Source organism: Stomoxys calcitrans, chromosome 1, assembly GCF_963082655.1.
Source record: "Stomoxys calcitrans chromosome 1, idStoCalc2.1, whole genome shotgun sequence".
In the NCBI taxonomy this organism is placed as follows: Eukaryota; Metazoa; Arthropoda; class Insecta; order Diptera; family Muscidae; genus Stomoxys; species Stomoxys calcitrans.
This window is the reverse complement of record NC_081552.1, coordinates 233,655,220-233,681,592: the sequence shown is the minus strand read 5'-3', so window position 1 is coordinate 233,681,592 and position 26,373 is coordinate 233,655,220. Positions and strand designations below refer to the sequence as shown.

Genomic DNA, 26,373 nt, shown 5'->3' with positions numbered 1-26,373 from the left:
TTTGATGAAATTTGGGACAATGAGTTGTCTTAGGCCCTTCGAGATCTTCTTTCAATTTGGCCCTGATCGGTTCAGATTTTGATATAGCTGCCATATAGACCGATCTCTCGATTTAAGGTTTTGAGCCAATAAAAGGCGCATTAATTGTAAATTTTTATTCTGTGTATTGTAGAAGGCACAGGGGAGCGTGCGTGGGCTAGAAAAAATTAACTGTGCAAAGTTTCAGCTGAATATCGCAATTTTTAGTGATGATAGCCTGATTACAAAAGCTACATGGGCGGACAGAGAGCCGGACATGGCAAGAGAGCCTTAGAATTTTTCGATTACCAACGGAATCGCAAAATGAATATACCCAAGTCTTTTGGTGGGAAGTCTGTTAAGTCCTGGCTATAAAGAGATACCGTAAAACAAAATTGCCAATACAGGGTGCAGGGAATATAAGATTGGGCCCTGCCGTACTTAACACCCTTTTAACTGTGGGTTTTTGTAAGACTTTTTTATAAACATGGTAAAATCGATTTCATCATCGATACCTTTTGCTCGTGTCTTATTTAGCCTATAAATAAAATTGTCATAGTCATCACCTTGATGTGGGTCAAGATTGTTTTTGTTAACTATCATGCCTTAATTTTAATTGAAAAATTGTCTATTGACAAAAAATCGCAGTTTTATCCAAAACACATTGAGAGAAACACTACAATAGGAGTCATTGCTTGGATTGATTTCAACAAGTTTCAGGCGTTTTTGTATTGTTTTCGTTGCTTGTGGTTTGCACTTTTTGTAAATTTGTCGATTGTTTTTTTTTCTTGCTTTTTTGTAACGAAACAAAAAAAAAATGGTCGTGATGAGGTTGTTGGCATGTTTCCATACTCAATTTGGTAAACAAAACATTCTGCGTCATTCTTGAGGTGTTTTGTTATGGCAAACACGTTTTACACTTCATAAACTAGTTTTGAAACTCTGTTGTGGTTTTTTTTTTTCGTTTTGACTCAACTAAAAAACCTCTAAGAGACGGCCATCACCCACCTTTATAATGCGAATTTGTTAAATATTGAAATTCTTAGGAAATTGCAATTGAAACATGAGGGTACACTGAGAAAAATTGCAAGTAATGTTACATATGGAAGTTTCCTACTGAACTATAAGATTTTCTTATACCCACCACCATAGGATGGGGATATACTAAACTAGTCATTCCGCTTGTAACACCTCCAAAAATTCATCTAAGACCCCATATCTTATATAGAAAATTCAATTTGTGTTTGTTCCGTATAGACTTAAAAACGGCTGAACCGATTACGATTGAAAATTTCACAGATTGTGTAGGTTGGTCTGAAAGCAAACATAGGCTATATAATTTTTTGATATCGGGAGGGGGACGGACCCTTCCCCTTACCCCAAGAAAACTACCTAAAAATAAAAGTGGACCGATCGGGACAATATGGGATTCAAATGAAAGGTATTCAAGAGTAGAGTACAAATTTCATAATAAGACTTGGGTCCAAGTACCTGGGGGGCCGCCCCAGCCCCAAAACCTCTTAAAATAGGTTTATATGACAATCATGACAATATGGGACTCAAATGAAAGGTTTTGGGGAGTAGATTATGAATATGGTCAGTAAGTAGGAATAGGCTTTATAATTTACTGATAACGGAAGGGGGCGTACCCTCCACCATTACCCCAAAAACACCAATCAAAAGTAAAAGTGAACCGATAAGGACAATGTGGGTATCAAATGAAAAGTATGCGGGAGTAGATAACGAATCTGGCATACAAATTCATGTCGAAGTATAGGGCGTCGCCCCACCCTCACAAAAACGCCCAAAATGGGCACATTAGCCAATTACGGATATATGGGACTCGGTTTGTTTGTTCCGTATAGAGTGAAAAACGACAGAACCGATTTTTCTCGAAATTTTCGCATATTGTGTAGGTTGGTCTGGAAGGAAACATAGGCTATATAATTTTTCGCTATGGGAAGGGGGACGGACCCTCCCCCTTATGCCAAAAAACACAAACCGAAAAATCAAAAGTTGACCGACCGGGACAATATAGGTATCAAATGAAAGGTATTGGAGACCAGAAAACGAAAATGGAACCAAAATTTGGGTCCAAGTACCCAGCGGGCCCCCCAACCCCGAAATTCCCCCCAAACAGGCATATTGGACGTTCATTTCAACATGGGGCTCAAGTGAAAGGTATTCGGGAGTGTAAGGAAGAACATTTCCACAAGGAACCGAGCAGGAGTAAACTTCTCACACATCAATGAGTGTTTCCCGATTCAAGTTTAAACTCATTGATAAGGGCCTTTTTTTATAGCCGAGTCCGAACGGCGTCCTGCAGTGCGACACCTCTTTGGGGAAAATTTTTCAAATTACCATGTATGGCATTGTACCTCGCAAATATCGCCAACATTAAGAGGGGATAAACACCGCTGTGTCCAATGTTCTAGTCAGGATTCGAACGCGTTCAGCGTCATAGGCTACAATGGCATGAATTTGATATCCACTCTCAGGACGAAGTGTTGCCACCCTAAAAAGATATTTGAGAGTTAAAGAAGGCGCAGCGGAGCGGGCCCGGTTCGTCTAGTATATATATATTCAACGTTCTAAATCGATCTAGCCATGTCCGTCCGTTCGTCTAGCTTCCGTAGGTCTAGCTTTTATATAAACCGATCTCCCGATTTGACCTCTTGGGCCCTTAAAAGCCACAATTTTTGTGCGATTTTGCTAAAATTTTACAGATTGTGTTCCCTTACGACTTTCAACAACTGTGTCAAGTACGATCAAAATCGGTCTATAACTTTATATAGCTGCCATACAAACCGATCCCACGATTTGACTTTGTGAGTCCTTACAAGTCGCAATTTCTGTCCGATTTGGATAAAATTTTGCACGTTGTGTTCCCTTACAACTTCCAACAACTGTGTCAAGTACGGTCCACATCGGTCTAGAACCTGATATAGATCCCATTTAAACCGATCTCCAGATTTGATTTCTTGAACCCTTACAAGCCGCAGGTTTCGTGCAATTTAGCTAAATTTTTCATCCGATTTCGCTGAAATTTGAAACAGCGAGTAGTTTTAGGGCTCCCGACATCTGACCCAAATATCGTTCATATCGGACCATATTTATATATAGCTGCCATATAGACCGATCTCTCGATAAAGGGTCTGAAGCCCATAAAAGCTTTATTTATTACCCGATTTCGCTGAAATTTGAAACAGAGCGTTATCTTAAGCCCCCTGATATCTGACCTCAACATGGATCAAATCGGACTATATTTAGGTATATCTGCCATATAGACCGATCTCCAGACAAGGGTCTCAAGCCCATAAAAGCTTTATTTTTAACGGATTTTGATGAAATTTTAAACAGTAAGTAGTTTTACGCCTTCTGTCATAGGACTCAAATATGCTTCAGATCGAATTATATTTAGATATAGCTGTCATGTAGACCGATCTGCCGATAAAGGGTCTGAAGGCCATAAAAGCTTTATTTATTACCCGATTTCCTTGAAATTTGAAATAGTGGGTAGTCGTAGTTTTGCCGACATCCGTCCCAAATATAGTTCTGATCAGACTTGATTTAGATATAGCTGCCATACAGACCGATATCCCGATAAAGGGTCTGAAGCTCATAAAAGCTTTATTTATTACCCGATTTTGTTGAAATTTGAAACACAAAAGTCAACAGTGACTTATATTTATTAGCCCACTTAATATCCGTGTCGAATTTGGGTGCATAAGTTATCAAATTTTCACCGGATTGTAAAGAAAGGAGTTTTTCATATATATCCGAGGTGGTGGGTATCCACCTCGGTTCGGCCCGGCCGAACTTAAGGCCTTTTTACTTGTTTTATTTTATTTTTTTTTATTTTAATTTTTATTTTATTTTATTTTATTTTATTTTATTTTATTTTATTTTATTTTATTTTATTTTATGTTATTTCATTTTATTTTATTTTATTTTATTTTATTTTATTTTATTTTATTTTATTTTATTTTATTTTATTTTATTTTATTTTATTTTATTTTATTTTATTTTATTTTATTTTATTTTATTTTATTTTATTTTATTTTATTTTATTTTATTTTATTTTATTTTATTTTATTTTATTTTATTTTATTTTATTTTATTTTATTTTATTTTATTTTATTTTATTTTACTTTATTTTCTTATATTTTATTTTATTTTATTTTGTTTTATTTTATTTTATTTTATTTTATTTTATTTTATTTTATTTTATTTTATTTTATTTTATTTTATTTTATTTTATTTTATTTTATTTTATTTTATTTTATTTTGTTTTTTTTATTCTATTCAATTTTTTTAAGTGTTGTTTAAGCCAACGTTCATTTAAAAATTGCAATCTCCCAAAATATTACCAATAAATTTTGTGTTGTTGCCGTTTTATTACTCATGAATAAAACCCATTGTCTTACATTCGGTCCAGTGGCACATGATGTGGTTACCACCACACTTAGCAGGAAATTACCATGCAACGATTAGCTGGCCTCAGACATAGTAGCCTGCAAAAAAAAACCCAGCTAATGCAAGTATATCGAAGATGAAGTGATGCAATTTGCCACATACTGCAACACTGGCATACCAAAACGAATGTGGCAAGCAAGGCAGCACCACCACCATCACCATCGTCATGTAGTTATCACCCAAAATGTATCTCTCAGATCGTTAATTTATATGATCTTGATGCGTTGCAATTGATTTCCTTGCATAGCCTCATTGATGGTCGGGGGCAACCTCATTTCAATCAAAAGTTTCGCTTTCAATGAGTGGAGTCGAGAAATTCACTTTTGTAAGTTGCTCACAGCCAAGTTATTTATGGCATGTCCAAACTGGGTGGAATTGCCAAGCAAGCCATGCTAAATAGTTGTGAAAAGTAGAAAAAAACACAGTGACAAAGCATTGCATCTTAGAAATGCTGTTGGCTTTGCTTTTTTTATCTATTTTAGACTAGGGATCTACAGTGGGGGGATAGATAATTCTATTGGTTTTGAATGACGCACCTCCTTTTGTTCATTTAGCTGTTGACATTTTTGTGGTTGTTGGTGTTTTTTTTTTTTTTTATTTGAATTAAAATTAAATTAATGCGAGATTTGCTTTGATATCAAATGTCGAATGTGTGACACATTCGACATGTGATATCATCATCATTCATCTGATCTTATCTGCTAACTGGCATCTGGTAGCAAATGTTATTTCCTTTTAAGCTAAATCGAATAATCATATCATCCTAATAAAGAAAAATTGGTGAGTTATGTTTAAAATAGGTGAATGGATTGGATGGCAAGTGGATTGATCACTCTATGGTAAACCAAAAGCCTTCCGCAAGGTACCCATGATGCGATCAAGAGCGTCGAAATGATGATAAAGCAAAGAATGTGGTCTACAGGATAAGCCAGCAGTAAGAAACAAAGCACCAGACACCGGCGAGGCATAGGCAGAAAAGTAGAAACAGTTTTTGTTTGCTGACTGCGTTTTAGCAAACATATGCTGCTGCTTTTTTAGCCAACAAAGTCTGCTGTTTTGAATACAACAAGTAAAAGTGTGCTAAGTTCGGTCGGGCGGAATTTTGGGAACGCACCACCATGGATTCTGCTCAAGATTTATACAAAATAAATTGAGTTGTAGGGCCGAACAAGAATGATCAAAAGGACAGCTATATCAGGTTATAGACTGATTGGGACCGTATTCGACACAGCTGTTGGAAGTGATAACAGAACACTATGTGCGAAATTTTAGCCAAATCGGACAAAAATTGCGGCTTGTAAGGGCTCAAGAAGTCAAATCGGGAGATCGGTTTACATAGGAGCTATATCAGGTTATAAACCGATTTGGATGGTAAGTGGCACAGTTGTTAGAAGTCATAACCGAACAATACATGCGAAATTTCAGCCAAATCGGATAAAAATTGTGGCTACCAGGGGCTCAAGAAGTCAAATCGGGAGATCGGTTTATATGGGAGCTATATCAGGTTATAGACCGATTCGGACCGCACTTAGCGCAGATGTTGGAAGCCATAACAGAACACTACATGCGAAATTTTAACCAAATCGGATAAAAATTGCGGCTTCCAGGGGCTCAAGAAGTCAAATCGGGAGATAGGTTTATATGGGACCTATATAAGGTTATAGACAGATTCGGATTGTACTTGAAACAGTTGTTGGAAGTCATAACAAAACACTACATGCAAAATTTCAGCCAAATCGGAAGAAAATTGCAGCTTGTAAGGGATCAAGAAATCAAATCGGGAGAGGGGGAGGGTCCCCTCGGCGATCGGTCCTTTGGACCGCAACGAGCTTGGTCGCACAGGAGCTTTATAAGAGTCGAGGAGAATCCACCACCTCCACATAAAAATGTGGCTACAACAACAACTCAGGTATTTACCCATTTTTACAAAATTCCTCCTATTGTGGTGAATAATTTTAACTTCCCACTTCTAAGGATATCTGATATGCGATTTACTCTCAAAAAAAAGTTTTTTTTTTGTAGTTAGTCGAAGATTTAATCTCTAATTTTACAATGCTCAACCAATCTATCCCTGTGAGTTCGTTAGTGTGTCTGCTTGTATCTCTATCTTTCTGTCTATTTGTCCTTCGGTTCGTCTCTTTATGACTTGTTAGGCTCCTAGATGTCTTCAAAATAAGTCAAACATTAACTGACTTTATTATGGTAAATGTTTTAGGGTAACGAAGATTCGGTCCGGCCGAATTTAGGCCGTTTTGTACTAACTTGCCGATTTTCAATTTTCTAAATCAAGATTCCCTTTTTCAATCAATCATAGCCCTATTTTATGTCTTCAAAGTAAGTCAAATATTAACTGACTTTATTACGGTAAATGGAGTACCAAAGATTAGGTCCGGCCGAATTTAGGTCGTTTTTTACAAACTTGCCGATTTTCGATTTTTTAAATCAAGATTCCCTATCCTATATCTTCAAAATAAGTCCAATATTAACTGACTTTATTATGGTAGATTTTTTAGGGTACCGAAGATTCGGTCCGGCCGAATTTAGGCCGTTTTTTACTAATTTGCCGATTTTCGATTTTTTAAATCAAAATTCCCTATTTCAATCAATCATAGCCCTATTTAATGTCTTCAAAATAAGTCCAATATTAACTGACTTTATTACGGTAAATGGGGTACCGAAGATTCGGTCCGGCCGAATTTAGGCCGTTTTTTACTAACTTGCCGATTTTCGATTTTTTAAATCAAGATTCCTTATTTCAATCAATCATAGCCCTATTTTATGTCTTCAAAAGAAGTCCAATATTAACTGACTTTATTATGGTAAATGGGGTACCGAAGATTCGGTCCGGCCGAATTTAGGCCGTTTTTTACAAACTTGCCGATTTTCGATTTTTTAATCAAGATTTATAAATTTCCTACTTCGTTTTCTCAAAAAAAAAAAAATAAATTTTCAATTGAATAACTGTAGGAGATAATTTCTCTTCTTCGTACGTGCTGTGGCGTTAAAAAGATAAATGCTGATAATGTTTAAACTTGAGTGTGCTATTAAGAGGGACCAGAGTCATTATCTGATAATTGTGACAATTCAAATACCACAAGACAATGTATTTCCGGAATTGAAAAAGCAAAGCAGAGCGTAGTGGTAAAATATGATGTTTATGTGATTTATAATTGGAAAAAGACTACGAACATGCTTAGTTTGAAGGCTTATGACACAAAACTTTGGTTTTGCACCCAAACAGAAGGAAAATGTCAAGGGGCATCAGAATTTTGATATCAATACGATTTAGATTTCAATACGATTTAGATTTCTGCTTTAGAAGAAAAGGTGGAATGTCTTATGAACATTTCTTTTTCTCTCACTGCCTTTTGGAGACATCCCTCATTACATCGCAATCCATGCCTTTACCCTATTTATAAAAATCCGCAATTACTTTTTGGGCAACCCAATAGTTTTGTTAATATTTCACTGGTGTTCATTTCATGCATTGCGTGTGTATGACTCAAAAGCCACAATTGTTTTAATTTTTGTTTATGTGAGTAGCAGGTTTTTCACTTGCTGTTGCAATTTCCACAATTTTCAAAAGGTTCCAATAATATTTTCTCAAGACATTTCTTTTGTATCGCTGTGCGCAGTCGTCCGGCAGAGCGGAGCTAACATGACAGACACGATTTTGATGCCATCAAAGGCATGCGAAATGAGTGAGTCTGCATGATGGCGTATTGTCACCAAAGTGTCATTTCGAAATGCGCAGTACCGGACTACAACTACTACTGTGGGAATTTCTCGAGTTATTATTTGAAAATGTTGTTGTTCAAATAATTGCAACAACAGAAGAAGGCCATGTGTATAGGTTGACCAAGTTAGCAAAACTTTGAAAATGAAACTGCCCTAGGGAAACAATCCCAAAAGCAACTTAAAATGTGGTTTGTTCGGCTGGAAAGAACCTTGGGTAGCCACACTATCAAGGAGTCTGTTAAAAATGAACTCAGTGAGAGTATCTGACAAGGTCAAGTACTTAGGTGTGATCTTGGACAGGAAACTGAATTGGAAGTGTCACATTCAGAAGCGTACTTAGAAGGCTCACAGATGTCGGGCACGAACTCGAAATGCGGCCTGAATCCGAGGATAGTCCACAGGCTCTACAGGAGCATGATAAGACCAATACTTATTTACGCCTCAGTAGTTTGGTGGACTGTGATGTCTTGGCATAGGCGGAGGGATGAGGACCACGCCCACTGGATATCCCACCCATAGACATACAGATTAAGTGTGAAGCAGCCACTGCGGCCATGAGACTTAAGGCAATGGGAGAATGGATCGAGGAAGGGAGCAGCTCACATCATCGCGGTAAAATGGAGGTGGAAACCTGGAAGGAAGGCAAGAGCTTTCCGATCCGATACCTGATATAAACCTTGAGGATGAGTGCGAGGCACTGTTGCCAGCGGCACAGTCTTGGATTGACGGAACCCTAGCATTGCCAACGGGACAGAGGACAGAGTGGGCCTGGGTGTCTACATTGAGAACATAGGTACTGAGATCTGTTTTAGACTGCAGAGGCACTGTTGCCAGCTGCACAGTCTTGGATTGAAGGAACCCTAGCATTGCCAACTGCAAGCTCATGGTACACGGATGGATCAAAGCTAAAGGACAGAGTGGGCCTGGGGGTCTACATTGCGATGATACATTGAGGATGAGTGCGAGGCACTGTTGCCAGCTGCACAGTCTTAGATTGACGGAACCCCAGTATTGTCATGTGGAAGATCATATTACACGGATGGATCAAAGCTTGAGAACAGAGTGGGCCTGGGGGTTCTACATTGAGAACCCAGGGACTGAGTTCTGTTTTAGACTGCCTGACCATAATATGGTCCTGCAGGCGGAGATCAGAGCGATCACAGAATGCATGAAGTGCTGTGCTGCTAATGCGAGTGCGTCTAGTGTTAAGATCTTTACGGATGGTAAAATTGCCATAAGGGCAATAACAACCAGAACGGTAAGGTCACGAACAGTCTTGCAGTGTAAGAAGGAGATTAACGCCTTATCTGAGGATGGCATATCCGCATCGCTTGGTTGCCGGGCCATAAGGGTTGGTATTCTATTCTGCCTTTCGGAAAAGACGCGGGAATCTTTAATTGTTCCGCCAGCGGAATTTGACAGTTGTGTTTTTTTTTATTATTTTTTTTTTTCGAAAATAAATAAAATAACAAAAAGAAAAAACGAACGAACGAAAAACGAAACGAACAACAAGCGTTGCCACTAAAATTTCTTTTTGCCAACTTCCTCACTATAAACTGAGTACTACTTTTTCGCTTATTTTCTTCCAGCGTTTCGCTGACGTTTTTTTTTATATGGAGTTTAACAAAATTCCGCCTGAAAAGCTGAACAGAATACTTAGCTTAACAGAGGGAGACTTAAATGAAAGGGCAGACGATTTGGCGGCGCTGGCCGGAGGACTGCCGTTGATAAACTTTGTTAACCCGAAGTCTTTCGGGACGACGCAGTCCGAGTTAAGGGGTGTGGGCGACGAATACGCATGTAACCCTCTGGAACAGCGAAACGTTCGGTAGGACGGCGAAAATCCTATGGGGGGATTCAGATTAAGTTTAATTGTGGTGGGTTCCATGGATCGCGAATTAAAGCCCATTTTGGTTGAAATTTGGGATTTCATGGCGGAGTCATGCATAAAGGCCCAATTTCCCTCTAGGACGCATAGTTAAGGAGATACAGCCATTTTAAGTTTTCAAAGTGACATTTCGATTTTAATTGGATTTTTGTTGATAATTGGGATTTCATGGTGGAGTCACGAATTAAGGGTCATTTCTCTCAAGGACGCTTAGTTTAAGAGATACAGCCATTTTAAGTTTTGAAAGTAAAATTCCGAGTTTCTTTGGATTTTGGTTGAAATTTGGGATTTCATGATGGAGTCACGAGTTAAGGCTCATTTCCCTCTGGAACGCATAGTTTAGGTGATACAGCTATTTTAAGTTTTGAAAGTAAAATTCCGATTTTCATTAAATTTTGGTTGAAATTTGGGATTTCATGATAGAGTCACGAGTTAAGGCCCACTTTCCCTCCAGGACGCACAGTTTAGGAGATACAGCCATTTTAAGTTTTCAAAGTGACATTTCGATTTTAATTGGATTTTTGGTAATAATTGGGATTTTCATGGTGGAGTCACGAATTAAGGCCCACTTTCTTCTAAGACGCATAGCTTAGGAGATACAGCCATTTTAAGTTTTGAAAGTAAAATTCCGATTTTCTTTGGATTTTAGTTGAAACTTGGGATTTCATGATGGAGTCACGAGTTAAGGCTCATTTCCCTCTGGAACGCATAGTTTAGGTGATACAGCTATTTTAAGTTTTGAAAGTAAAATTCCGATTTTCATTAAATTTTGGTTGAAATTTGGGATTTCATAATGGAGTCGCGAATTAAGGCCCAGATTTTCTTTGAATTTTGGGATTTTTTAGTGGAGTCACGAATTTAGGCTCATTTTCCTCTAGGACGCATAGTTAGGAGATACAGGCATTTTAAGTTTTGAAAGTAAAATTCCGATTTTATTTGGATTTTTGGTGGAATTTAGGAGTTTTTGGTAATATCACGAATTAAGGTCCATTTCCCTCTAAGACGCATAGTTTAGGAGATATAGCCGTTTTTAGTCTTCAAAGTGAATTTTCGATTTTAATTGGATTTTTGGTGGAATTAAGGATTTTTTGGTAAGGTCATAAATTTATGCTCGTTTCCCTTTGGGAAGCATAGTTTAAGAGATACAGTCATGTTAAGTTTTCAAGGCGAGATTTCGATTTGAATTGAATTTTTTATGATATTTAGGATTTTTTTGGTGGAGTCACATATTAAGGCCCATTTCTCTCAACGACGCTTAGTTTAGGAGATACTGCCATTTTAAGTTTCCAAAGTGAAATTTCGATTTTAGTTGAATTTTTGGTGAAATTTAGGACTTTTTGGTCACAAATTCCCTCTAGCACGCGTAGTTTAGCAGATACTGCCATTTTAAGTTTTCAATGTGAAGTTTCGATTTTCATTGGAATTTTGTGGATATTAAGAAATTTTTGGTGGCGTCAAGTATTAAGGCCCATTTCCCTCTATGAGGCCAAGCTTAGGAGATACAGTCATTTTAAGTTTTTCATAGTGAAATTTCGATTTTCATTGGTGATGGTCAGTATTGAGATATCGATTTAAATGGATTTTTGGTGAAATGTAGGATTTTTTGGTGCAGTTAGGACGCTTACTTTTGAAATGCATGCGATTTGACTTTTTTCAGTTTTTCACCTGAAACTTTGATTTCTAATGGATTTTCAATGAAATTTCGAATTTTTTGATGGAGTCACGAATTTAGGCCCATTTTCCTTTAGGACGCATAGTTTAGGAGATACAGCCATTTTAAGTTTTCCAACTGAAATTACGATTTCTAATGGATTTTTTAAAAAATTCTGAATTGTTTGAAGGAGTCCTGAATTAAGGCCCATTTTCCGCTAGGACGCAGAGTTTAGGAGATACAGCCATTTTAAGTTTTCCACTTGATATTTCGATTTCCAATGGATTTTCAATGAAATTCTGAATTTTTTGATGGAGTCACGAATTAAGGCCCATTTTCCCCCTAGGATGTTTAGTTTAGGAGATACAGCCATTTTAAGTTTTCCAACTGAAATTTCGATTTGTAATGGATTTTCAATGAAATTCCGAATTTTTTGATGGAGTCCTGAATTAAGGCCCATTTTCCGCTAGGACGCTTATTTCAGGAGATTTCAGTTTTTCACCTGAAATTTCGATTTCTAATGGATTTTCAATGAAATTCTGAATTTTTTGATGGAGTCCTGAATTAAGGCCCATATCCCTCTAGGACGCATAGTTTAGGAGATACAGCCATTTAGGACGCTTAGTTCGGGAGATACAGTCATTTTAAGTTTTCCAACTGAAATTTCAATTCTGATGGATTTTCAATGAAATTCTGAATTATTTGAAGGAGTCCCGAATTAAGGCCCATATCCCTCTAGGACGCATAGTTTAGGAGATACAGCCATTTAGGACGCTTAGTTCGGGAGATACAGTCATTTTAAGTTTTCCAACTGAAATTTCAATTCTAATCGATTTTCAATGAAATTCTGAATTATTTGAAGGAGTTCCGAATTAAGGCCCATTTTCCTCTAGGATGCTTAGTTTAGGAGATTTAAGTTTTCCAACTGAAATTTCAATTCTAATGGATTTTCAATGAAATTCTGAATTATTTGAAGGAGTCCCGAATTAAGGCCCATTTTCCTCTAGGATGCTTAGTTTAGGAGATTTAAGTTTTCCACCTGAAATTTCGATTTCTAATGGATTTTCAATGAAATTCTGAATTATTTGATGGAGTCCTGAATTAAGGCCCATTTTCCTCTAGGATGCTTAGTATAGCAGATTTAAGTTTTCCACCTGAAATTTCAATTCTAATGGATTTTCAATGAAATTCTGAATTATTTGAAGGAGTCCCGAATTAAGGCCCATTTCCCTCTAGGACGCTTAGTTTAGGAGATTTCAGTTTTCCACCTGAAATTTCGATTTCTTATGGATTTTCAAGGAGATTCTGGATGTTTTGATTGAGTCCTGAATTAAGGCCCATTTTCCTCTAGGACGGTTAGTTTAGGAGATTTAAGTTTTCCACCTGAAATTTCGATTTATAATGGATTTTCAATGAAATTCTGGATGTTTTGATGGAGTCCTGAATTAAGGCCCATTTTCCTCTAGGACGGTTAGTTTAGGAGATTTCAGTTTTCCACCTGAAATTTCGATTTCAATGAATTTTCAATGAAATTCTGAATTTTTTGATGGAGTCCTGAATTAAGGCCCATATCCCTCTAGGACGCATAGTTTAGGAGATACAGCCATTTAGGACGCTTAGTTCGGGAGATACAGTCATTTTAAGTTTTCCAACTGAAATTTCAATTCTAATCGATTTTCAATGAAATTCTGAATTATTTGAAGGAGTCCCGAATAAGGGCCCATTTCCCTCTAGGGCGCTTAGTTTAGGAGATTTCAGTTTTCCACCTGAAATTTCGATTTCTAATGGATTTTCAATGAAATTCTGAATTTTTTGATGGAGTCACGAATAAGGGCCCATTTCGCTCTAGGGCGCTTAGTTTAGGAGATTTCAGTTTTCCACCTGAAATTTCGATTTCTAATGGATTTTCAATGAAATTCTGAATTATTTGATGGAGTCCTGAATTAAGGCCCATTTTCCTCTAGGATGCTTAGTTTAGGAGATTTAAGTTTTCTACCTGAAATTTCGATTTCTAATGGATTTTCAATGAAATTCAGAATTTTTTGATGGAGTCACGAAACGAGGACCATTTTCCGCTAGGACGCTTAGTTTAGGAGATACAGCCATTTTAAGTTTTCCACCTGATATTTCGATTTCCAATGGATTTTCAATGAAATTCTAAATTATTTGATGGAGTCACGAATTAAGGCCCATTTCCCTCTAGGACGCATAGTTTAGGAGATACAGTCTTTTTAAGTTTTCCACCTGATATTTCGATTTCCAATGGATTTTCAATGAAATTCTGAATTTTTTAAAGGAGTCCTGAATTAAGGCCCATTTCCCTCTAGGGCGCAAAGTTTAGGAGATTTCAGTTTTCTCCTTTTGCCTCTTCTTTCATAATCTGTGCAGTTTTTCCTGTTGTTGTGGACAAAATTGAATTTTGTTCCACAGTATTATTTATTATTCCCTTCTGCAGTTCCCCCAATTAGGCCACTTAGGGCCATAAGTAGACAAGTGTCCAAGACTCCACAATTTTCTTAATTTTCTTATGAGTATTTACATGGCAAGAGAAGGCAAAACCATTCAATGAAATTATGATAGTAATGCACATTTTGACGGAAGTCTGCTATCGAGGCTATTTTTGTTCATTACAAATTTTTAATATTCTTCATTAACTTCATATAGAGGTTCTCCCAGTGATATGTGGAGTGGTTAAGTGATTGCGTGGCTTTTCAAGTGGTTACAGATCGAGCATTTCATTGAGGGCTATGTAAAAAAAATTTAATAAAAAAATAAGACGGAAAAAAAATGATATTACAAAAATAATTATGTGGAAATCATAATGAAAGCACTTTTTTTACTTTTCCCTTCATTGCAATTGTTTTTCCATATTTAGTTTTAATCAAACTTGCTTGATATGTAAGGCAAGTTTGAGTTAATGATTCATAAGTGGTCACAATACATTCGTCATTTGAATGATCAGTGAACATGGGGCATGAGTTTTGAGCATGCTTCGATTATGTTTCCAAGGGGGCTTGTTTTTTTGTTTGTAAAAGTTGTTGTTGTTGTTTAAAGGTCTTTGTTTTGATATTGTAAAACATTTGCAAAGGCACAATCACCATTTGCCTCCAATCCCTTCATCGTCAATACTTATGGTAGCTGAACTCGGTAGCAAGGCAGAGACAGAGTAAGAATATGGCACAAGAAAAGGCTTGTCAGTAATGTCATGAGTAGCTCACATTGGGTATATAAGGGTAGGGTGCATTTCACCTAAGGTGCCTTGTTGCAAAAGGAGCATGAAAAATCTTTATGAAGCAATCCCGCAGCCAATCTGAGATTTACTAATGCAATGAACAAGTAAAAGCGTGCTAAGTTCGGCCGGGCCGAATCTTACTCATGCCAAATATCAGCCAAATCGGATAGGAATTGCGCCCTCTAGAGGCTCAAGAAGTAAAATAGGCAGATCGGTTTATATGGGAGCTGTATCAGGCTATAGACCGATTTAGACCATATTTGACACTTATGTTGAAGGTTATGGGAAAAGGCGTTGTGCATAATTTCATCTAAATTGGATAATAATGGCGCCCTCTAGAGGCTAAAGAGTTAAGATCCCAGATGGGTTTATATGACGGCTATATCAGGTTATGGACCGATTTAAACCATACTTAGTGCAGTTATTGGAAGTCATAACGAAACACGTTATGCCAAATATCAGCCAAATCGGATAGGAATAGCGCCCTCTAGAGGCTCAAGAAGTAAGAATAAATATACTTTATGGGATCTTTGACGAATATTTCGAGGTGTTACAAACGGAATGACTAGATTAGCATATCCCCTTCTTCATTCTTCTTCTTCATCCTTCTCCTTCTTCATTTCAAACATTGACAAATGTCCAAGAAAAATTAATTACGGAACTAGTTTGTTGGAATTATCAGAATTACTAGTTCCAGGGTCAACTGATTACTCCAATGACAAACCCATGTTAAATTCACCACTTGTTTACACAGAAAGTAAACAAAAGAGCAACTAGTCCTGATTACTTTGGAGCTAATGAATAAACAAGTTTGGAGCTAGTGGCCTGGACTACTGGGATACCACTCACCTCTGGCACTATCACCACTAACACTCCCACTCCCTGAGGCTTTACATTCACACAAATAACGGATGCTTAAGTAAAGAGCAACAACAATTTGTTGTGTTTCTGCTTCTTCTTTTATTGCAAATTAATATCTCGTTTTCATGGATTTTCTGTTCGTAAAATTAGTTTTCATATATATTCTGCACATCTCTGGAAAAATATCTTTCAATCAATGTCAACTTCAATAAAATCCATTGAGCCGTTTGGCTGTAATGTGTACCACAAACTCGCCTTTATAAAACCCACCCACGGCATATGACCTGTAGTTATAAAATTGTTTGTCTTGTTGTGTATGCTCCCAATAGATGTATGTACATACAAACAACAACAAACTTGCAAATGCCACACAAAGCCGAGTTTAAAAATTGGCTGACATACATGCCAAGTAGGGCCACACACATCACACCCCCACAACTCCCTCACCAAAATTGTGATACTCTTTCTCTCGCACAATGGTTTCTCTTACTCTCACCACTAATACTCCCATCTATGGCTTTGTGCTTCTACTTCTTCTTCTTTTATAGCAAATTAATGTCTATGGATTTTCATGGATTTTCTGTTCGTACAACAACAAAAAACTTGCAAATGCCACACAAAGCCGAGTCTTCAGAAAATGGCTGACCTACATGCCAAGTAGGGCCACGCTCATCGCACCACCACACACACTCACCTAAATAGTGATACTCTTTCTCTCGCACTATTTGTTTCTCTCACTCTCACCACTAATACTCACACCCATGGCTTTGTATTCATACTCATAACGAATGCTTTGGAACACCAACAACAATTTGCTGTGTTTATGCTTCTTCTTTTTTTTATGAAAATTAATTCCTCATTTTTATGGTTTTTTTGCTGAGGAAAATCAATTTTCATATAAATTCGTCGCTTCTTTGGAAAAATTTATAACAATATGGGATTCAAATGAAAGGTACTCAAGAGTATAGAAGGAATTTCATAACAAAAGTTGGGTCCAAGTACCTGGGGTGCCGCCCCAGCCCTAAAACCCCTTGAAATAGGTTTATTTGACGATCATGGCAATATGGGACTCAAATGAAAGGTATTCGGGAGTAGAATACGAATATGGTAAGGAAGTAGGAATAGGGTTTATTTTTTATTGATAACGGAAGGGGGCGAAACCTGCACCGTTACCCCAAAAACACCACCCAAAATCAAAAGTGGACCGATAAGGATAATACGGGTATCAAATGAAAAGTATGCGGGAGTAGATAACGAATCTGGCATACAAATTCATGTTGAAGTATAGGGGGTCACGCCACCCCCACAAAAACGCCCAATATGGGCACATTAGTCAATCACGGATATATGGGACTCGGCTTGTTTGTTTCGTATAGACTGAAAAAACGTCAGAACCGATTTTTTCGAAATTTTCACATATTGTGTGTAAATTTCATAGGCTATATAATTTTTCGGTAACGGAAGGGGGACAGACCCTCCCCCTTATGCCAAAAACACAACACGAAATCAAAAGTGGACCGATCGGGACAATATAGGTATCAAATGAAAGGTATTGGATAGAATACGAATACGGTATTAAAATTTTAGTCTAAGTACCCATCGGGCCGCCCCAACCCCAAAACTCACCGAAACAGACATATTGTACGTTCATTTCAATATGGGGCTCAAATGAAAGGTATTCGGGAGTAGATTTCGAATCTGGCGCACAAAATCGGATCGAAGTATAGGGGGTCACGCCACCCCTCAAAAACGCCATTAGACCCATTATGACTATATGATACTTGGCTGGACCGATTTTCTTAAAATTTTCTCAGATTGTGTCTGGAAGGATATAAGAAAAGAGTTGCTCTGCTATTAGAGCGATATCAAGATATAATCCGGTTTGGACCAAAATTAAATTATATGTTGGAGACCTGTGTAAAATGTCAGCCAATTCGAATAAGAATTGCGCCCTTTGGGGGCTCCAAAACCCTACAAATGGAAATATAAACCAATAATGATAATATGTGGCTCAAATGAAGGATATTTGAGACTAGATCACGAATCTGATATATGGGCGTCCACTTCACCCCCAAAAATTCCCCCCATACCGGACATATTTATCGACCTCTGCAACAAATCCCACAAAAGCAAAGCGCTTACACAATTTTTAACTTTGACGCCTAAAAACACCCTACATGAAGGGCAACACAGAGTGTCGCCCGAGTTCAAGCGTCAAAGTTGAAAATTCTTTAACTTTTGCTAGTCGCGAGTTTGTGGGGTTTGTTGAAAGAGTTGCATATCCACCTTTAGCAAGTTTTTAAAATTTTTCCTACCATTTCTATAAGTAAAATGAAAAATTTCTTTGAGTTTATATGTCCAGGGTATATTGGGTTGCCCCAAAAGTAATTGCGGATTTTTCATATAGTCGGCGTTGACAAATTTTTTCACAGTTTGTGACTCTGTAATTGCATTCTTTCTTCTGTCAGTTATCAGCTGTTACTTTTAGCTTGCTTTAAAAAAAAAGTGTAAAAAAAGTATATTTGATTAAAGTTCATTCTAAGTTTTATTAAAAATGCATTTACTTTCTTTTAAAAAATCCGCAATTACTTTTTGGGCAACCCAATAGTTTAACCAATATTTACAAATACAAATTCTCTGAAATGAAGATTATAAAAATTATGAAAGAAAAAGTTTATAACTTACATTTTTGTGTTATTGTTCCAATAAAACCAAAAAAAGACTGAAGAAGCAACTTTTGTGTTGTCTATGATTGTGATATGCCAAAATTGAATCCAGCAACACAGCGATTTTTTTTTTTGAAATTTACTATGGCTGGGGGTTTATTTATAGTCTGCCATTTGACTTTTCTTTTATGACTTTCACACAATAAAAGGTTTTGTTGATTTTTGTTTTAATATTTACAAACAACACAACAGAAACGCAATAATAAATAAAACATTCAATTAAAATTTCATTAGGGAACAACACTCCTTTCTTTCCGTTTTTTTTTCTGGTAAGTTTTTGTGTGACAAAAATTTCATTTGACAAGATTAGATTTTTATGTTGATTTTTTTTTTTTTTTTGAATTTTTTCTCTCACACAGCAAACACTGCCTATGGTGCGTTCACTTTCATTTCACATTTTTTTCATATTTTTCATTTATGGCCTTTTCTATGGACCGGCCCATCACATGGCCAATGGCTTTGCAACCTGCCATTATGCTTGGAGCTTCAACTGAAATGACAAAACTTAAGTTGAGTTTATCTCTAAACACTTTGGTAAGCACTTTCTCATCTATGGGGGGATTTTTTTGTTTCATATAAATTTTTCTTTTTTTATAATTCTCTTGTTACTGAATGCAGTGTTTATAACTTTATATGGCTGTTATTGTTGCCTTTTATTAATCTTCCATTTTCAGAACCACAACTCGAAGAGGTGAGTAATTTGTTATTTTGACGTCATTATCAGACGACACTTTTAATGCATATTTGATAAGCATGATTTCTGTGTGAGGAAAATGAGTAGAAAACAAGTAAAAGTTCGACCGGGCCGAATCTTATATACCCTCCACCATGGATAGCATTTGTCGAGTTCTTTTCCCGGCATCTCTTCTTAGGCAAAACAGAATAAGAAGAAAAGATTTGCTCTGCTATTAGAGCGATATCAAGATATGGTCCTGTTTAAACCACAATTAAATTATATGTTGGAGACCTCTGTTAAATGTCAGCCAATTCGAATAAAAATTGCGCTCTGTGGGGGTTCAAGAAGTAAAATAAAGAGATCGATTTATATGGGAGCTGTATCGGGCTATAAACCGATTCAGACCATAATCAAGACGTATGTTGATGGTCATGAGAGAATCCATCGTACAAAATTTCAGGCAAATCGAATAATAATTACGACCTCTAGAGGCTCAATAAGTCAAAATCCCAGATCGGTTTATATGACAGCTATATCAGGTTATGAACCGATTTGAACCATACTTGGCACAGTTGCTGGATATCATAAAAAAACACGTCATGCAAAATTTCATGCCAATCGGATAAGAATTGCGCCCTCTAGAGGCTCAAGAAGTCAAGACCCAAGATCGGTTTATATGGCAGCTATATCAGGTTACGAACCGATTTGAACCATACTTGGCACAGTTGTTGGATATCATAACAAAACACGTCGTGCAAAATTTCATGCAAATCGCATAAGAATTGCGCCCTCTAGAGGCTCAAGAAGTCAAGACCCAAGATCGGTTTATATGGCAGCTATATCAGGTTATGAACCGATTTGAACCATACTTGGCACAGTTGTTGGATATCATAACAAAACACGTCGTGCAAAATTTAGTTCCAATCAGATAAGAATTGCGCCCTCTAGAGGCTCAAGAAGTCAAGACCCAAGATCGGTTTATATGACAGCTATATCAGGTTATGGACCGATTTGAACCATACTAGGCACAGTTGTTGGATATCATTAAAAAATACTACGTGCCAAAAATCATTCAAATCGGATAAGAATTGCGCCCTCTAGGGGCTCAAGAAGTCAAGACCCAAGATCGGTTTATATGGTAGCTATATCAGGTTATGAACCGATTTGAACCATATTTGGTACAGTTGTTGGATGTCATAACAAAACACGTCATGCCAAAATTCATTCAAATCGGATAAGAATTGCGCCCTCTAGAGGCTCAAGAAGTCAAGACCCAAGGTCGGTTTATATGGCAGCTATATCAGGTTATGGACCGATTTGAACCATATTTGGTACAGTTGCTGGATATCATAAAAAAACACGTCGTGCAAAATTTCATTCAAATCGGATAAGAATTGAGCACTCTAGAGGCTCAAGAAGTCAAGACCCAAGACCGGTTTATATGACAGCTTTATCAAGTTATTAACCGATTTGAACCATACTTGGCACAGTTGTTGGATATCATTACGAAATACTACGTACCAAAATTCAAATCGGATAAGAATTGAGCCCTCTAGAGGCTCAAGAAGTCAAGACCCAAGATCGGTTTATATGGCAGCTATATCAAAACATGGACCGATATGGCCCATTTACAATATCAACCGACCTACACTAATGAGAAGTATTTGTGCAAAATTTCAAGCGGATAACTTTATTCCTTCGGAAGTTAGCGTGCTTTCGACAGACAGACGGACGGACGGACATGGCTAGATCGACATAAAATGTCACGACGATCAAGAATATATATACTTTATGGGGTCTCAGACGAATATTTCGAGTAGTTACTAACAGAATGACCAAATTAGTATACCCCCCATCTTATGGCGGAGGGTATAACAAGTAAAAGCGTGCTAACTTCGCAAAATTGCAAATTTTGCCCATGAACATTCCACTAAGGAACAGGTGCAAACTTCTCACATTTCAATGAATGCAGTCCGATTCAAGTTTAAGCTCAATGATAAGGGGCCTCCTTTTTATAGCCGAGTCCGAACGGCGAGCCGCAGTGCGACACCTCTGTGGAGAGCAGTTTTACATGGCATAGTACCTCACAAATGACGCCAGCATTAGGAGGGGAAAACCACCGCTGACAATTTTTTCTGATGGTCTTGCCAGGATTCGAACCCAGACGTTCAGCGTCATAGGCAGACATGCTAACCTCTGCGCTACGGTGGCCTCCTCGTGCTAACTTCGGCCGGGCCGAATATTGGTTATCCACTACCACAGATTTCACTAAAACTTACCCTAATTAACTGCGTTTGTATTTGAATTATTTAGGTCTCAAGAAGTCATATGGGGATATCGGTACTTAGAGGGACCGCTATCATCATATTGATCAATTCGGATAAAACTTATCACTGATGTTGTACGTCATGAGGGTTTTAGGCCAAATTTCAACCAAATCAGGTGAAAATTTAGGCTTGTAAGGGCTCAAGAAGTCAAATCCGGTGATCGGTTTATATGGGAGCTATATCTGTTTATAGATCGATCGGGATCCTACTTGGCATGGATGTTGGAAGTCATAGCACAAGTCTTTTTGACAAACTTCAGCCAAATTGGATGAAAATTGAGGCTTCTAGGGGCTCAAGAAGTCAAATCGGGGGATCGGTTTATATGGGGGCTATATCGAAATCTGAACCGATATGGCCCATTTGCAATACCCAAGGACCTACATCAATAAACAGTATATGTGGCAAATTTCAAGTGACTAGCTTTACGCGTTCGACCTCTATCGTGATTTCGACAGACGAACGGACGGACTTGGCTACTTCAACCTCGCGGCAGACGAAGTCTACACTTTACAAGACACTGATAGTACCCGTGCTGTTATATGGTTATGAAGCGTGGGTACTTGTGAAAGCAGATGAGGCAGTGCTTGAAGTATTTGAGAGAAAGATTCTTGGTAAATTATATGGTCCAGTTTGCGTTAATAGAGAATATAGGCGACGCATGAACCACGAGGTGTATGACGACGTAGACGACATAGCTACGCGTATCAAAATACGACGGCTGCGTTGGCTAGGTCATGTTATCAGAATGGCTGAAGAAGCTCCAGCAAAGAAGTCTTTTGAAGGCAAACACAGTGGTATACGGAAACCGGGAAGACCAAAAGCCTGATGGAAATATTAAGTGATGGGAGACACCTCGAAACTTGGTGTCCGAGATATTAGCATGAGCGCAGAAGATCGAGGCGCTTGGAACGCTACTCTATGTTCGGCTAGTGGAAGAAATATTCTGTCATAGCCAATTAAAGTAAGTAAAGTAAGTGTGTAAAGTAGTCGTTGACATCCCAAAATTTGGTTCTCCTCTTAATCGAGTTAACCTTTTACACATTGGAAAGTAGATTCCTAGAGATTTTACTTCAAGATTATTCTTATTTTGATAATAAGGTAAAATTCGATTTCTTTTTCTTTCAGATCATTTGCATTTAATTTGGAATATCTTATCAAATGAATCTCATTAAGCATCATGCTTTGGGATGACACTATAATTAAATTTATTTCCATAGATGTTCGTTGTGGTAGCTCTGTGCAGAAGAGCTATGAGTAATCAGCAAACGCTTTTGTGTTGTGGTTCTGAGATTACTAATTATGGCAACATTAAGGTCAATAATACACACACACACACACACACACACATGTATATATATATATATATATATATATATATATATATATATATATATATATATATATATATATATATATATATATATATATATATATATATTTTTATATATATATATATATAAATATATATATATATATATATATATATATATATATATATATATATATATATATATATATATATATATATATATATATATATAAACTTCTGCCAAACCAGCAAAACTTTAAGCTTCTACAAATCCAACACGGAAAATCCAAAGACGGGTTTATATGGGAGCTATATCAGGTCATAAGCCGATTTGTACCGTACTTGCCACAATTGTTTGAAGCCCTTGCAGAACACTACAAGGAAAATTTCAGCAAAATCGGACAAAAATTGCGGTTCTTAAGGACTAAGAAGTGAAATCGGGAGATCGGTTTATATCGGTTATATCAGGTTATAGACCGATTTTGACCGTAGTTTGCATAGTTGTTGGAATTCATAACAGAACACTACGTGCCAAATTTCAGCCAAATCGGACAAAAATTGAGGCTTGTAAGGACTCAGGAAATCAAACCGGGAAACCGGTCTATATCGGAGCTATATCAGGTTACCGACCGATTTGGATCTTACTTGGCAAAGTAGTTGAAAATCGTAGCAGAACACCGCATGCAAAATCTCAGACAAATCGGACAAAATTTGAGGTTTGTAAGTAGTCAAAAAGTCAAATCGGGAGATGGGTTTCTTTGGGAGCCATGTTATAGGCCGTTTTGAGCGTACTTCGTAAAGTTGTTGGAAGTCCTAACAGAACACCGCATGCAAAATTTCAAGCAAATCGGACAAATATTAAGGCTTGTAAGGACTCAAGAACAAAGATTTGACTTCTTCAGCCTCTGACAGCCGCAATTTTTGTCTGCTTTGGCTGAAATTTTGCACATAGTATTCCATTATGACTTCCAATAACTGCGCTAAGTGAGGTCCAAATCAGTCTATATCAGGTTACAGACCGATTTGGAGCATTGGACCTTCCATATAAACCGATCTCCCGATTTGACTTCTTGAGCCCCTGAAAGCCGCAATTTTTGTCCGATTTGGCTGAAATTTTGCACATGATGTTCTCTTATGACTTCCACTCACTGTGCTGAGTAAGGTCCAAATCGGCCTATAACCTGATATAGCTTCCATATAAACCGATTTCCCGATTTGAATTCCTGAGCCCCTGGAAGCCGCAATTTTCATCCAATTTGGCGGAAATTTTGCACATGATGTTCTCTTATGACTTCCACTAACTGTGCTGAGTAAGGTCCAAATCGGCCTATAACCTGATATAGCTTCCATATAAACCGATCTCTCGATTTGAATTCCTGAGCCCCTGGAAGCTGCAATTTTCATCCAATTTGGCTGAAATTTTGCACATAGCATTTTGTTATAACCTCCAATAACTGTGCTAAGTAAGTAAGGTCCAAATCGGCCTATAACCTGATATAGCTTCCATTTAAACCGATCTCCCGATTTGAATTCCTGAGCCCCTGGAAGCTGCAATTTTCATCCAATTTGGCTGAAATTTTGCACATAGCATTTTGTTATGACCTTCAATAACTGTGTCAAGTAGGGATCAAATCGGTTTTTAATCTGATATAGCCCCCATATAAACCAATCGCCCGATTTGACTTCTTGAGCCCCTGGAAGCTGCAATTTCATCCGATTTGGCATAAGTTTTGCACATGATGGTCTCTTGTGACTTCTAATAACTTTATTAAGTAAGTTTCAAATCGGTCTATAATCTGATATAGCTTCCATATAAACCGATCTCCCAAATCGACTTCTTGAGCTCCTGGAAGCCGCAATTTTTATCCGATTTGGCTTAAACTTTGCACATGATGTTCTGCTATGATTTTCAAGAGCTGTGCTTAGTAAGGTCCAAATCGGTCTATAACCAAATATAGCCCCTGGAAGCTACATTTTTGTCCGATTGGCCTGAAATTTTTATTTTTAGGTAATAAAATAATCGATAACAAAATTTTTTTTCAATTTTTAAACTTTTTTTTTATAAAATAAGTTTTTGATATATTTTTTTCAAATTTCTCTTGGTTCAATGGAATTTTGATTAAAAAATTATGTGTTATTGACTTTTTTCCATATCGATTGATATAATCGATAAATAATGCTGACATTTCTCTATTAGCCAATTAAAAAATTACGCAATTATCGTTTGCATTAAATTTTTAACAGTTAATTTTTTTTTTCAAAGCTTGGCATTGTTATTTTAATGCTTAATTTTTTATTAATATAATTTTTGCACAATCATTTATTTATTTTATTCTTTTTTATTCATTCACTCCCTCTCTCTTCGATTAAAGAAGAAAAGAAATCAGCCAATCAATAGCAGGGCAACATTGATTTATGAACTCGGTAACTTTCTTAAGAGCTTTTTTCTTTTGATATCTCATCTAAATTCTTGCCTTTAGACTCTCAAGACAGATAACCAAACAAAGTTCTTTGCGCTTAAACCCATGGCTAACGCATGAACGCACCACAATTTAGCTGCAGCCCTCAATGCCGCTCTAATGGGTTTTTCTATGCACACACACACACACACTCATCATTACACAAAATAATGATTGTTTACGAAATTCGAAAGATCGATTAGCGCGACCACCACTAAGATTAGTAACGGCAATTCGTTTGTATGGAGAGGAGGAACTTAACGCGATCGCGTTCACAATGAGACTGGAAAAAAGTTAAGGCAATTTTCAAGAAATACAACAAAAAAGTACTGCAACAACAACAAAAGTCACAACAATAGCCCACAAAACATTCACTGCTTTGGTGCTTCGTAAACAGCTACAACAACAGCAGCCAGTGCCAACAACAATCGATAAATATGCGAAGCAAACAAAAATCCGACAGTCGCCGGCCAGACATAACGACTGAGAGCAAAAGCGACCGCACTGAGAAAGAAAAGTGCTAAAGATAAAAAAAAATTAAACGACTTCAGATATAACTCTGAACGAAACATAAGAGCAGAGCTGAACAGAGCACAAGCAAAATAGATTGCTGCAAATCACATTAATAAGCTACAACGACAACAACAACAACAACATCTATAATAACAAACAAACTGTAAATAAGGCAAAATATCTTTGCCACTCGGCCAAAATTACACTGGTCTGCATGAGACGCGGCGCCATGTCATTGAAGCATGAAATGTTACAGCATCCCCCACCACACAATGCAATGTGTGAGATGAGTGTTTCAACACCATTTTCCTGTTTGTAGAAATTTTGAAAAGATCTTCTAAATGAAGGGGATAATAGTAAATAGGGGGAGAGACAAGTGAGTAGATAAACAAAGTTTGCAATGTAGTGATTTGAATTTAGTCACAGCATCGTAGGAATAGGAATCCTAAAGACGACTTTCGAATAATCTATTAGTCGACCTTTTGTGTAAAAAGGTCGA

General features: G+C 37.2%; 1 protein-coding gene across 1 annotated transcript in view; it reads right to left on the bottom strand.

Moving 5' to 3' along the window:
- LOC106092931 (ephexin-1) overlaps nt 1-25,640 on the bottom strand; it is a 186,998-nt gene extending 161,358 nt beyond the window's left edge. The window contains exons 1-2 of the mRNA XM_059362293.1: nt 25,449-25,640; nt 18,550-19,080 (exon numbers count right to left, since the gene is read on the bottom strand). The gene's annotated coding sequence lies outside the window, so the exon portion shown is untranslated. The remainder of the gene's footprint in view (nt 1-18,549; nt 19,081-25,448) is intronic.
- Between the last annotated feature and the right edge of the window lie 733 nt (nt 25,641-26,373).